The 9,083-nt window shown below is 38.5% G+C and overlaps 1 long non-coding RNA gene across 1 annotated transcript in view; it reads right to left on the bottom strand.

Annotated features, from left to right (window-relative positions):
- The window catches only part of LOC106514750 (uncharacterized), a 14,333-nt gene that overhangs the window by 3,575 nt on the left and 1,675 nt on the right, over positions 1–9,083 (bottom strand). The window contains exons 3-5 of the long non-coding RNA XR_001309916.1: positions 4,512–4,664; positions 3,709–3,776; positions 3,211–3,266 (exon numbers count right to left, since the gene is read on the bottom strand). This is a non-coding gene — a long non-coding RNA (uncharacterized LOC106514750). The remainder of the gene's footprint in view (positions 1–3,210; positions 3,267–3,708; positions 3,777–4,511; positions 4,665–9,083) is intronic.

The following is a 9,083-nucleotide window of genomic DNA, read 5'->3' as shown; positions in this document are numbered from 1 at the left end:
TTATTTTTTTACTGTTTTAAATAGTTACTTATTGACTTTGAAAGATTAAAACAATTCTGAGCAATGTAGTGTTCTGACTCATAAAATCCATCTCATCCAGTCATTTGCTGTTCCTGGAGATGGGTTTGGAAGAAAGTGGTTTGCAAATACTTTTTAAAAATTTTGAAAATTAAACGTCATCTTTCAAAAACGTCTTCAGATTTATCTAATCAGCTGAAAACTAAACTATAAGCTAAAGGAAACATTCAGCAGAAATAATATAAAACTCTACAGACTGTCTGATACTTTCTGTAATTTGGTGCAGTTTGGTAAACCTTCTATTTCTATTTAAAAGTCTTTCTGCTTTGATTGTGACATTTTGACATTGAATAGACAAAGACATGTATGTCATTAGATTGATTATTACCTGCACATGTTTACGTTTTTAAATATTGTATTTTAACTTGATCAGACTTGAATAGCAGGTACATATCTACAAATGAAAAAGGTCTAAAACTGTAAATGTCTCAGTAAATGATAACTGAGCTGTAATTTTGTCTCTGCATTGAATGTGACTGGTTATAAATGAGTTAAATCAACAGATTCTCTTCATCCAACACCCCTGGGAAGAAGAAGCTTGTTATTTCTGTTTGGTGAAGAGTATGGTGAAAAGCTGAGAAAGTGGGTGCACGTGTGATGGTTTCAGACCATGTGCTGGAGGACAATTTGATGTAAACATGGGAGCCGGTGAGCCCAACGTGACACCAGGAAGTTCCAGTCTTACGTCCACCCATGGAAAGCAGATAGCTGACCTACTTTGGGGGAAAAAATAAAAGCCTACTGACTCACTGATACACTAACACACTGACCCACAGACCCACTGTGTGCCGTGGGCCACGGAAATCCTAATCCTTCACTTCACTACCAATCCTTCAAATCCTCTGCAGTGGGTTAAAGTGTCAGTCGGAGTCGTCTCGCTCGGTGTCATGACCGGACGGAGACAAACCGCTCTCACACTCTCTCCTCAGGTAAACAGTAAACAACAAAGTGAAGCTTAGTGGAAAAGATTAGTGCAGAAACAACGACCCAATCCTGCCACGTAACAACCGTGCACGTATCTAGGTCTGCTTTAGAACAGTTTGAATAATTGCAAAAAAGAAAAGTGACTAGTCTGGATTGCACCATCGCAGTTGACTCAAATTAAAGGCCCGAGTAGCTGGCAAAAAATGTCTAATTAGCAGTGTGACAATTGCCTGATGTAATAAAATTAGTTATCACTATGCTGGATCTAGTATTTAATGTAATTTGCGTTCATGTAGCCTTACCATTGTTATTGACACCCATTAGAGCTAACTTTAATGGATATCAGTTACAATACATCTAAACTTGTTAAGGATGTATCAGTTTATCTTTTGCTATGTAATAACATAAACCATGAACATACTGTTAGGTTTGCTTTAATGGACATTTTAAAGAACATGGATCTGCGCTCCAACGTACGCAGCACTTCAAACAACTTTAAATCCACAGGATGATCCCATTACGACAGCCCCAGTTACCTTTTATAACTCCGTTACATCAGAAGTGCCTTGTTCCAGAATCATCTCTTCTCCCAGAGCTTTACTTTTGACTTTGTCTCTATTGCAAAGGAGGTCAATTGATCAATTCAGTAATTTGTGTTTAAAATAATTAAAAACACACAAAAACGTAACATATGATCGAGATTTAACATAACTGCTAATCACGTTAGCAAAAAATAAGGATTGAAGCATCTATTCTACAAGTTATTTTAAACGTAATAATTGTCCATACATCCAACAAGGAACTTCCTGACATTAGTGTTGTACACCTCGTTACAATTTATTAAAATAATAATAATAAAACCTTGCATAAATAAAATTCTAAAGCAAAGATTTTTTTATTATTTAGCAAATATTTAAAATAATCTATCAGCTTTTTCCTGGTTTATAATTAAAATTATATTACTGCTAAATTCCAAAAATGTAACGCATTATATAATTTATACAGATGTCCAAATATTTCACATGACCTCTAAGAAAGCCTAACAGATGAGACTGGTAAACTGCCAATGTCCATTCAGAACAAGACTCAGTTGTTGCCTCCTGGTGGCGCTGTTTAAGTACAAAGCAGGTTCACATAGATTAATACAATTAAACTGTCCCTACTTTACTGTAATGGTGGATTTAATCTGTCATTCACATACTTCGGTTCTTCAAAAACCAAAACTGTTGCCAACTTTAGATTGAGAAAAATCCCTTATTTGGGTACAGGCGTTAAAGATCTATAATTAAACACATGCAGTTAATTTGCATTATTGCACAAACAGACATAATTGACAGACGCATTATATGTTTAGTTGTATACTTTAAAGATATTGAGGGTTCAGTGTAAGCAATACACCAGGACATTTATTTGTCCCAAGTGTTGGGAATGCCAAACAAGTGCAGCTTCTTTCTTTAGTGGTCTCTCTTCTACTTTCTTAAAACATCCAACCATTTTCTTTCCTTTCCTTTCTGGTTAGCAAGGGAGCGGGTTTATTGCGCAGGAGGTGGGTTACACACTAGACAGGTCACAAGTCCATCGTAAGGCCACATGAGACCAACAACCTTTCACCCTCTTACACCCAGGGACAATTTAATTACCTGACATGCAGGTTTTTGGTCTACGGGAGGAAACCAGAGTACCCGGAGAAAACCCACGAGGAGAACATGCAAACTCCAGACAAAGCACAGGAGGATATCCTGCAGCCTTGTTGCTGTGAGGCAACAGCTCTAACCACTGCTCCGTGCATGAAACCAGAATTCTTACAGCTGCTCACTTTTGGTCAGCAGAGGGCACTAGACCATTTTTATGTAGGTATGAATAAGTAAAACTTGTTAACAAAGTTGTTAAGGACGTCTATTATTTTTTTAATTATCTTTGCAAAAACTATATCATTTTAATGAAGTAACAAATGAATAAGTTAATGATGTCTCTATCATTAAGACTCATGTCTTTGAAAGCCTTTGGAATTGCAACTGATGTTTAGGCATACTGATCAGTGCATGTCCTGACACTTGACAGTAACACAAACCAAAAGGCCAGTTAAACTAGAGTACTAATATTTTAGGTCGACTATGAACTAATTCATAGCCTGTGCACACTGTGCCCACCTTCTTTAACCTTTGTTTCTTAAAAATTAATTTTGCCAGAGAAGAAAGCACAACTCACCTTAACCCAGTTCTGCTGTTGATAGTGCACCTGGACAGGAGTTTTGGTCAAATGACCTTTGAAACATAAATGAAGAAAAAGAGAGGGAATATTTGGTGAATAGAGACAAGGGGCTCCATGACATTCTAAACATTGACTTTCTACTATCACAGAAATTTAAAGAATCGTGCAGGCATACTTCACAGAGGAGTATGTTAGGTACCAAGTCACATACTCAGTGCTTAGTTATTCTCACTAAAACAATGGACAGAAACAGAAAGGTCTGCACTCACTTCCGAACTCAACTTTTGCCTTGGCAGGAAGGTCTCAGATAAGTAACCATCAAACCTATCTCCAGCCAGATAACAAGACTCTGGGAATCAACTCTATGCCATCAACCTGAAGCAAGTCAGAGTTGGTGCCTGTCCCTCGTGTTTTAATTTAAAATACTGTGTACATCTTAGCGTCTTGCAACAACTCATAAGTAAATCTGAGCCACGTGTTGCAAATTGTACTGACCTGATTTTGTTTATTTCTGGTTGCAGAAAACTTCCCCCTTTCATCAAGTTTCCTGCTGTGGATAGTTTCTGGAAGTGAAATAAAATCAGATCTATGACGTATTCATAAGGACAAATTTAGTGCTGAAAACATAAATGAGCATGTTCACAGTGTGTGTCTTCAAATAAAACATGGTAACAGCCTGAAGTTGCATTTTGGGAACAAAACAAGGACGTTCCAAACCCAACAGCATGCCTGGTAACGTCAGCTACCATTAAAAATAATATTTTGTTATGACCCTACTAAGAACCATGTTCACTGGGTTTATAGAGTTAGAATTTGTAAACAAAGTAGTAAACAACTGTCATTTAATAAACTATAAAGCAGGCAAGAGCAAGCGAAATGGGTGAGGGCAATGCATTTGTTGCATTTTCTCATTTACTTGGTCAAAGATGCAGTCTGGTAATGAGGACCAAAATTTTATTTACATACATGTAGTTTGTCTATAGGAAGATAATCCATTGGTGTAGATCCTCAGTTATTTAAGATATGACTGTTCTAAATGGTTAAAAAGAAGACAACTGAACCTCTTCTCTGGTTTCTCAAAGACATTTCACCTCCCATCCAAAAGACTTCTTTGGTTCCAATCATGAGTTGGGAGGTTGAGACTTTAAATTCATTGTTATAACAATCACAATAATCAGATCATTAAGGTCACATGGATTGATGACCCAAACCTCCATCCTTCTATGTTATCGTTTATGATCACAGGAACTTAGTTGTTTATAGTAGAGTAACTCAAATCATTTCATTGGTCCACATACCTTGCTTGGTCCTCCTATCAGCATGATTTTTGGAATTGTCATCCCTTTGAAGCACCAGCAACATATAAGGTGGTCTTGAAGTAGAAGTAGATGAAACCTCAAATGTTGGCTCCAGAAACATCCATCAGCACCTTCCAGATGCGGTCAGCAGCACTAGAAAATAATAAGAACATATTGTAAAACCTGTTGGGGATTCCTCCTTGTAGAGGGATAGTTTGGTCAACGGCTGAAGGATTCCCTTAGAATTGCTTCCAAGACACATAAAACAACCATGGCGAATCTGATTATAGGAGAAGTTGGTCTAAAATGGCATCCCGATCCTTGCCAGTCTTGAACAGGCTTCACTCTGCTGTGTTCTAGTTAGCTGGCATGGTTTAGGCAAGTCTGTTTTCAGTAGTGGAAAGCCTGATATTTGGCAGAACTCCCTCACTTGAAGACTTCGTTACTTGATATTTTATGACCTTAAACCAATAGATATCCACTTGTTCACTTGTTGGAGCTTTCATTGAGTCAGATAAAGTGAATGAAATGCAGTCGTTTAGCTTGGTTGCCTTTAAGCAAAAAGATTACACGCTGTCTCCCAGCTGAGTGTGGCGTTTGCATGTTCTCCTGGTGTATTTGTGCATTTTCTCTGGGTGTTTTAGTTTTCTCCCACGGTTCAAAGGGCATGCACGTTAGCTTGATCGGCTACTCTAAGTTATCACTTGGTCTGAGTGTGAACATGTTGCCTTTTTGTCTCTGTATTAGACTGGCAAATGGTCCTGGGTGTACATTGCCTTTCATTCAATTCCCACTGAAGACAATATGAGCCACGGCCCTGAACAGGAACAAGATGGTAAAAGAATCAATGGATAGTTAAATAGTCTAATAGGGATTGTGTAATTGCTCTCTCTACCTGAGGAGGGAGACAGAAAATTTCCTCACTTCAAATTTAACCTCTAGTGTCACTTAACTCTCTTGACCACTGGGAGGCAGCAAAATAGCAGCATTCTCCCAAGAAACAATTTGATAATGAACTAAAGTTATTCTTTCCTGGCTTTTGACACTGAACCAAATTCTGACTTTAGACTCATTTTTGCTATAAAATGATGAATACAATCATTGTTAGAGACCGCGTTACACACAAAAAGAAAATATTTGGTGAATCATGAAAATGGTAAAACTGCACCTTATGTTTTGTTTGTAAAGTAAGGAGTCTGAACTGAGCATAATTGCTGACACACCTTTGAATTGTTGTCTCTGCTTTGACCTTTCCTGACTCTTGAGAATATATTAGCTCTTCTGCAACTTAATGCTCACTTTGTCCACCAACTAGATTCCAACTTTATGTTCCAGGATGGGGCAGGTCCATAGTTAGGTACATATTTATTGAAAATACACCCCCAAATTTTCTAAAGCCATTTGTTTTTACCAAAACTGCAAATCATTTTATGACAGCTTTAGGCACAATAACAATTCTGAGTACATCATAACAGCAATTTTGAAAGAAAACAAAATTGTTAACCTGAATTGACATTGGAATTGGTAATGCTGAGGAAGAGATTTCGGGTTTCTGATCTGAAAAAAAAAAACTCTACTTGTTTTTGTCTTAAAGATCCAGTCTGTGTCAGTTTTCATTCTACAGATTCTAAGGATGACTCTACGGTTAGTTAAACCACACTAGAAGGTTTATTAATGTAGTGATAAGAAAAGTGGCTGCAGCTGAGACTATTGGTTTGGTTTGGTGATGGGGATGTATAAAAAACCCAAATGAGCGGGGGCCTCATAAGTGGGCCCATTGCTCTCCCCGAAAAGACACTGAGCTTTAATCAAGCCTCATTTTTCACATAAAGGACACGAGGTTAGAAACAGTGTTCTGAGCATCACAGGATCCATAAAGGGGTCCCCAAGAATTATTTTCCTTTGACCGCTCAGAGCCGAACAATAGCCTAAGTAGTGCAAAAAGGTCTCTAATTCAGTACCACAGGCATCACACAGACCATTGTCGGTCCCATCACCATTTTGTGGGTTTTGTGAGCAGGTTGTGCCCAGTTAGGACACCAACCAGTGTACTTAGAGTTTTCCTTGTCAGAGCGATGAGAGCTTTCCCAAACCTAAGATTTGGACCATTTATCAGTTCCAGTGCCTGTCAAAAGTCCATCAGCTCCCTCCAGCAGATTGAGTGTTGATGTCTAATCCAGACCTGTAGGGCAGTCCTGCAGACTGTTGTTGAGGTACCTACAACAGGCATATGAAGCGGACCTGACTGCCAGCTTTTGCAAGGTAGTCAGCTCTCTTGTTACCGTTGATGCCTGGTACCCATTGAACAGTTGTCTCTCCCCTGTTGATTGACTGCTTGGGCACACTCCAAAGCTAATAATGAGAGGTCTAATAGCAGCTTAGCCATTGTACTCTGAAGGTCTTTGAGAGATGCCACACAGTAGACTGCATACAGTATATCTCCGTTTGAGATACAGTTGCAAAACCACCTAGTGTACTCTCTCTCGCTATGGTTGCATATGGATCCCCTCAGAAGGGATGCATCTGTAAAACAGTAGAAATAATTTGGAGACATGTCCACCATAGAGAGGTCCCTCCAGGCAGACCTGTCGTCAATCTCTGTCCTAAAGATTCCTAAGTCCTCTAGTGGAGCCAGGTCCAGTAAAACTTCCATGGCTGCTGTGGGTGTTCTGATGGAACCTGGGATGCTTAAGCAGGCCATTCGTTGCACATGGATGATCACCACGCTTGCCACCCCAACTTGAACTCAAACCCACCACAATAAAGCAGCATAACATGGGGTGGACTATGGCCATTTAGATCCATCTGATAACCTTTGTGGTAGCACCCCAATGACTACCTGCAATTCTATGGCACTGGTTTAGGCACAATGCTACCTTCTTACACTTTTTAATGAGAGAGTTTTAATGAGAGTTGGAAGAAGAGATCATATTTCTCCAGTTTTAGCTTCTCTCCACTGGCTCCCTGTCAAATTTAGAATAGAATTTAAAATATTAATCCTAACATACAAAGCTCTTAACAACCAAGCTCCATCATATATTAAATATCTTATTGTTCCATACTTTCCTAACAGAGCACTTCACTCTCAGACTGCAGGTTTACTTGTGGTTCCTCGAGTTTCTAAAAGTAGAATGGGAGGCAGAGCTTTCAGTTATCAAGCTCCTCTCTTGTGGAACCAACTTCCAGTTTCTGTCAGTGAAGCTGACACTCTGTCTACTTTTAAGATTAGACTGAAGACTTTCCTTTTTGATAAATTATATAGTTAGACTTAGGTTTCCTGCATTATTTTTCATTTCTGCTGCTATACAGTAGACTTAGACTGCTGGAGCACAAACTGACCACATTTCCTCACTCTGCTGTTGTCTTTAGTCTCTCTTCTCTATATGTTTATTGTAATTATTTCTATCATGGTTTTTTTTGTCTCTTCCAGAAGAAGGTGCACCTGGACCTGTCCCGGACCAGTTCTTCTGTGTTTTTCTGTGTCTCTTTCCTGTCCCTCAACCAGCCAGTCGAGGCAGATAGCCGCCTGTCCTGAGCCTGGTTCTGCCGGAGTTTTCTTCCTGATTAGCAGGGAGGTTTTCCTCTCCATCATTTGCTCAGGATGGGAGACTGTGATGAAGTGATTCAACACAGCCTGCTGATTTCTTCTTTAGATTATTCTTTTTATGTACAGTGCCCTGAGACAGTGTATGTTGTGACTTGGCGCTATATAAATAAACTTGAACTTGAACTTTTTATTTACATGTGTTTTCCAGTTAACCTTTCTGTCTAGATAGCTGAGACTATTAGGAAAGGAAAACAGGTGTAGGTGGGCTTTGCAGAAGCTGAGGAAAACTGGTTAAAAGGACTGATGGCACAGGACAACACAGAAGTACAGAACAAAGTTTAGAAACTAAATATAATACTGAAAAAGAATTAAAAAAAAAGACAACAAAAAATGCAAATCCTGACAATAACAAGCTACAATAACTATTTTTTATTACCTTTAGCTTTAAACACAATCAGGTCATTTGTTTATTTGACATCCAGGCTTCAAGATGAGCAAAAATAGTGTGATAATTTTTGTAACTTTTGTGAATAAATTGATCTAATTTGTCTTTCGAGATCAATAAACTTCTATGAACCCCCATTTCTCTTTAAGAACCTGAGAACAACTTGTTTCAGGAAAGTGTTTTAATGAGGACAGGGGTTGTTGGATTTAAATGGTTCATGATCCAGCAGGAGCTTGCATCAGCACAGCTAAGGGAATTAATGTCACAGTTCTTGTTGTTCCACTTTATCCTTCACTCAGGTCTTACCCCACACAATTTCCTGCGGGGACCTAATTCTGTCAAAGACAACTTAAACAGAATCCATCCAATCAGGAAACTGAAAGCTAACAGGTAATGTGTGCAAAGGCAGCAGCTTAGAGATCTGACAGCCAAGACTTACTGCTTATAAAATGTATGCTGAAAAATACAAAATCTGCATTTTTACTTTGATTTTCAAAGTGAAATTAAAAAAACAGCATCATAAAAACATAATAAATACAAGGGAAAACAGAGTTTTCAAATTATTAAAACAGTTTATTTC

The sequence above is a fragment of the Austrofundulus limnaeus genome, unplaced genomic scaffold, assembly GCF_001266775.1.
Source record: "Austrofundulus limnaeus strain Quisiro unplaced genomic scaffold, Austrofundulus_limnaeus-1.0 Scaffold22, whole genome shotgun sequence".
Classification (NCBI taxonomy): domain Eukaryota; kingdom Metazoa; phylum Chordata; class Actinopteri; order Cyprinodontiformes; family Rivulidae; genus Austrofundulus; species Austrofundulus limnaeus.
Note: the sequence above shows the minus strand (reverse complement) of the source record. Positions and strands in the feature narration are given on the sequence as shown.